The 6,000-nt window shown below is 43.4% G+C and overlaps 1 protein-coding gene across 1 annotated transcript in view; it reads left to right on the top strand.

The window, feature by feature from the left end:
- Nucleotides 1-315: 315 nt before the first annotated feature.
- LOC127455028 (pleckstrin homology domain-containing family H member 1-like) overlaps nt 316-6,000 on the top strand; it is an 85,521-nt gene continuing 79,836 nt past the window's right edge. The window contains exon 1 of the mRNA XM_051722559.1: nt 316-555. The gene's annotated coding sequence lies outside the window, so the exon portion shown is untranslated. The remainder of the gene's footprint in view (nt 556-6,000) is intronic.

Raw genomic sequence — 6,000 nt, 5'->3', positions numbered from 1 at the left:
ATAAGTAAAATTAAAAAATGTGGATATCAATTCAAGAGACTTGTTTTCTTCATGTAAATATATTATTCAATATCTTTCAAGGTTAATGTAGCCTATTTTTAACATTCACACTAATGATACATAATTCTCAGCACAAAGTTATAGGCTACCCAATATCTTTTAAAAGCATTACACAGTCAAATAAAATAAGTGAGTCAGAAAACTTTAAACACTTTCAGATAGTGGCCCCTGATGCAATTTCCTGTGTTTGCAGGGCCGAGGCAGACACAGACGCACACGCGCATGTAGGGGGTTTGGCTCCCGGCGTAATCTGACCCCGGCGCTCGGCGCTTGAAAGGAATAAAGGATGAACTTACTGAATGGAGATCCGCTGCAGCGTCTGCTGAGTTCAGAGCAGGACTGAAAACGCAAAAAGACGGAGCGGCCAAGAATGAAACATTTGGAGGTGCGAGTTTTCAGAGGTTACTAACTTCGGAGGCGCAGCGCTGCGATGCGTAATTTGAAGTGCCGGGTCAAGTGAAAATTTCAGCCGGTCAAAAGAAGGACAGTCACAAGGTAGGCTGAACTAATTATCGGTGGATATTTGTTACTAAAAAGACAAGACAATCTTATAATGTGCCTCTGGTTTAAAAATAAGCAACTTTTTGCTGCTGATGACTGATTCTTTGATTGAGTGTTTCTGTTTAGTGGTTTCATGCTTTAGACCTTTTACACTGCATTGTTTGTTTGAACGTTCGGGGGTCCATGTCTACATTATTGTTGACATTTGCCAGCTGTCTGACACATCTGTACGTTGTGCCCTTTTTTGAGAGAGAGAGAGAGAGAGAGAGAGAGAGAGAGAGAGAGAGAGAGAAAAGTAGCCTAATGTATGCTTTGCCCATGTGTGCCCGCCTTGTGTTTTATTGTAGAGATAATGAACAAGTGCTGCCTTTTTGATACTGTGCTGCAAAAAAACAAAGGATAAGTTATGATGCTGTTTGCAGCCAGCATTGGTTACTTGAGATTTACTGTTAGTAATAGACTATAAAGTGCCTCTCGAGAGTGTTTATGTCTGTAACAGTCTGTGCATGTGCATATGTGCTCACGTGGAGTTTTTGATTACAATGAATGAGTTTGATCACAGCTTGACCTCTCTCTCTCTCTCTCTCTCTCTCTCTCTCTCTCTCTCTCTCTCTCTCTCTCTCTCTCTCTCTCACACACACACACACACACACACACACACGATGGTTTAGCTATCATTATGAGGACTCTCCATAGACATAATGATTTTTATACTGTACAAACTATAGATTCTATCCCCTAACCCTAACCCTAAACCTAACCCTCACAAAAAACGTTCTGCATTTTTACTTTTTCAATAAAACATCGGTTAGCATGTTTTTTAAGCGATTTAAATTATGGGGACACTAGAAATGTCCTCATAAACTACATTTATAGCATAATACCCTTGTAATTACCAGTTTGTAACCTAAAAAAAAGTCCTCGTAAACCACTTAAACCTGTCCACACACACACACACACACACACACACACACACACACACACATATGTTGGTGCAGCTATCATTATGAGGACTCTCCATAGACATAATGATTTTTATATTGTACAAACTATAGATTCTATCCCCTAAACCTAACCCTAAACCTAACCCTCACAAAAAACGTTCTGCATTTTTACATTTTCAATAAAACATTGTTTAGTATGTTTTTTAAGCAATTTAAATTACGGGGACACTACAAATGTCCTCATAAACCACATTTAAAGCATAATACCCTTGTAATTACCAGTTTGTAACCTAAAAAAAGTCCTCGTAAACCACTTAAACCTTGCAATGAGCACTTATATTAACATAAAAATAATAAACTACAGCACGGGATCGGCACTTATTATAACACACACAAACTAAATTGAAACTCCTGTTCAAGAAATGGAGATGTTTCTTCTGCGTTAGACACTTACCTGACGAAAGGTATTTCAAAAAGTGGATGGGACAAGTCCCACCCGTCCTACCCGTAAATTACGCCTGGGCTTGCGGCGTGTATTACTGGCATTTGCTCAGCTGATGTCCTTGCTTCAAATATTCAATAATACAGATTAAAACTGTAGCTCGATTACAATAGCTAGACTATCTGCCCTTTTATAACCGTGCATGCAAACTAACTGTCATGTAGGTTTGGGTAATACCAACTACCTCACGATACGATACACAATGCGATGCATATGTCACGATTCAATATCAAAATATATCACAATATAATACTTGCAGTGTGATTGAAACTGCGCCAATAGCTCAGATCCAGCTTGTCCGTGAGAGAGTGAATCTAAAGGCATGATATAAATGAACACATCAATTAAAATTTTTTTATAATAATTGATACAAGGAAGTATTGTTGTAGAATTGTAAGAAAGAGAATTGTGAGATTTCCTTTATGCAGAACCAAATCCTAAAACCTAAGCTTACTTAAAACTTTAACCCTATACTTTTGCTGTCTTGCAAACTCTGATATTTCCTTCTGGAAATGCAAGTCAAGTTTGTGGATTTTGTGTGTGAGTGTGTATGTGTGTGTGTGTGTGTGTGTGTGTGTGTGTGAGTGCGTGTCTATGCTTAAGTGACAGCACTGGAGATGTTTACACCTCAGAATGGAGGAATGTCTTAGGCTATATTTACTGTTCAGGCTGATAATGAGTGTGGCCAGCTTACAGAAGCCTGTTATTAGGCTGAATACATCGCATCCTGTAGCCCAGAGAAGAAGAGAACCCAAATGGAGGAGAGAATATTGGAGGGAAGAGCTGTGGGAGTTCTCCATGCCTCATCTACAGCTGTTAGGAACTATCTATGTGATTCAAGCAATCCAATCTATTTATACCACCACTAAATGGGTGCTGTATTCTGCAGCAGATGTTCTCACCCCTAAATATGAAATCTCTGCAGTCTAGGGCTGCGGTGATGTGCTATATTCAGTAATGCCTTTTGGCATCATTGATGCCCCAGCCATAGACTCAACAGCCATCTTGTTTAGCTGTTTCTCATTTAATTTTAAATTCAATACCTTTGCATAGATTTTTTTCACAATACATTGTTTTAAAGCAACTTTAAAAAAAAAAAAAAATAGTGGACTACAACCCCCAGGAAGCAGACCAAAGGCGACAGCTGACAAGGAACACTCTAAGGAAGTGGCAAGGACAAATTGTGTCAGGAAAAATCTTACAGATATTTAAGTAGTTTGAGGAAGAAACCCTGGGAGGAACCAAGATGAGAACCTTGGAGCCTCTTTTGTCCTGACAAAGTGCTGGTGCCAGAACCGTTGCCCTATCTGGAACTGTTCCATCTGTTTCCTAAGCAGAAACGGTCAGAGACCAAGTGGCTGGGTAACTTGTTCAGTTGAATGGACACCATGTTTTCAATTTCCACCCAACTAGATTTTCTGCTATTTTGAATTTGACAGAAAACATACTTTTTCGAACTCCTCCTAGATCATTCATCGGATCCTTACCAAATTTGGCTTATATTATCTTCAGACCATGTTGACAAAAATGTAAGAAATAATTTCGATAGATTTAACTGTCATCAACAAAATTGTCTTAGAAGATGCCAAACAGGAAGAAGGGCTGTATCTTCACAATACTTTGAGGTATTGAAACAAAACTTGGTATATTGTAACAATGTCAAGTCTACACCAAGTACAATTTTAAGAACAACAACGACTCAGTCTGCCAACACTGGCACAAAACAAAACTTGATTGCACAAAACTTGATCGCTTCCATTAAAATCAACAAAGCTCACTACACTGAAAAATCGACCGATAAGACATTGTGACTCGCGTCCTGTTTCTATGTATGCTGTGTTGCAGAGCTGCAGCTCCAGTCAATTTATTTTCCTCCTCTTTGTAAAATTGTTTTATTTACAAATACCATATATGTTACAATAATTGATTGTATTGAATTTAATTGGATATATATTTAAATAACTTTAGACTGTTGCATCTAAAGCAGCTTGTGATGGCATAGCGCCGATGAATCAAATGAAATAATTTTTTTAATATTTCTTCTAAAATTTAGAAGAATAAAAGAAAAAAAATATTTGCTCAAAATTCATAACACTCATAAACTACACACTTGCAATGCAGCATGTTTATTTTTAGGCCAGTTATGTGGTAACGTAATTAGTTACATTATTATTCACCTCTTAAGTAAGGTGAAATGTGGGCTGGTTCTGAGAGAGGTACATAAATCATCTTGGTTACTGATGTAACCTCTGTTCCCTGATGGAGGGAGTTCTTGTGGAGGCAGTTCTTGTGATTGGTAAGCCAGAGAAATGGCATCCACAATCCAATGGGACAACCTCTGTTTGGAGACAGCTTTCCCCTTCTGCTGCCCTCCAAAGCAGACAAAGAGCTGCTCTGAGCATCTAAAGCTCTCCGTGCGGTCCAGATAGATGCACAGGGCACAAACTGGACACAGCAACAGTCTTCCTCCTCTGAAGGGAGCGCTTGCAGTTTCACCACCTGATCCCAGAAGGGAGTGGTGGGAACTTTGGGCACATAACCGGGCCGGGGTCTCAAGATCACGTGAGAGTGTGCCAGCCCGAACTCCAGGCATTCGCTGGTGACAGAGAGTGCCTGCAGGTCCCCCACCCTCTTGATAGAAGTAAGTGCAACCAGGAGGGCCGTCTTCAGCGACAAAGTGCTGAGCTCGGCCTGCTCCATGGGCTCAAAGGGGGCTCTCTGTAAGGCAGGTAGGACCACAGAGAGATTCCAAGAGGGAATCAGGCACGGTCTAGGGGGAATCAATCTCCTCATGCCTTTGAGGAAGCTGGTGATCAGGTTGTGTTGTCGAGAGGGTCTCTCATCCAGTGTATTTTGATATGCTGCAATAGCAGCCACGTACACCTTCAGGGTAGAGGGAGACAGCCATCTCTCCAGTCCCTCCTGTAGAAAGGACAACACAGACCAGACTGCGCATCTCCGTTTATCTTCCCCGTGGGAAGAACATCAACTCGTGAAGAGATGCCACATTTCAGAGCGTACGGCCGCCTCGTGGAGGGGCTCTGGCCTGAGTGATCGTGTCTACCACCACTGGCGGAAGACCTGCTAGGTCCTCCGCGTCCCATCCAGGAGCCAGACGTGGAGATTCCAGAGGTCTGGCCGTGGGTGCCAGAGCGTGCCCTGCCCCTGATTGAGAATGCGCCAGGGAGGGGCTACTGCCAGGAGCATCAGGTCTGAAAACCAAGTCCGGTTGGGCCAGTATGGTGCAACCATCAGGATTTGTTGCCCGTCCTCCCTGACTTTGCACAACATCTGTGCAATGAGGCTCACTGGGGGAAACACGTATTTGCACAGCCCCCGAGGCCAGCTGTGCACCAAGGCATCCATGCCGAGGGGAGCCTCGGACAGGAAGTACCAAAGGGGGAAGTGAGAGGACTCTCAGAATCTCTCCCAAATCAGCTGGACTGCGCGGGGGTGGAGTCTCCACTCTCTGCGGAGCATTACCTGCCGTGAGAGCGCATCCACTGCACGGTTGAGGATGCCCGGGAGGTGAGTGGCTCGCAGAGACTTCAACGTATGCCGACTCCAAAGGAGGAGGCATCGGGCGCCTCAAGACCTGCACTAATTGAACTCCTGCCCGTAGAAACGCCAGGTCTGAACAAGGACTGAAAGTTTGACGGCACCGTGGCATGATAGTCACACGCTAGGTGCCGTGGTGCCATGCCCACCTCGGGACTCAAGTCTCTACCCAGTGCTGGAGCAGTCTCATATGCATCAACTCAAGGGGGAGTACCGCCGCAGAGGATGCCATAAGCCCCAGGAGCCTCTGAAATTGTTTCACCGGGACCGCTACCTTCTGCCTGAAGGTTTTCAGGCAGGCCAGTACTGACTGTGCACGCTCGTTCGTAAGGCATGCCATCAGGGTGACCGAGTCCAACTCCATACTGAGAAAAGAGATGCTCTGTGCTGGGGAGAGCTTGCTCTTTTCCCAGTTGACCTGAAGCCCCAGTTGGT

The sequence above is a fragment of the Myxocyprinus asiaticus genome, chromosome 17, assembly GCF_019703515.2.
Source record: "Myxocyprinus asiaticus isolate MX2 ecotype Aquarium Trade chromosome 17, UBuf_Myxa_2, whole genome shotgun sequence".
Classification (NCBI taxonomy): Eukaryota; Metazoa; Chordata; class Actinopteri; order Cypriniformes; family Catostomidae; genus Myxocyprinus; species Myxocyprinus asiaticus.
This window is presented reverse-complemented; position numbering and strand designations above follow the sequence as displayed.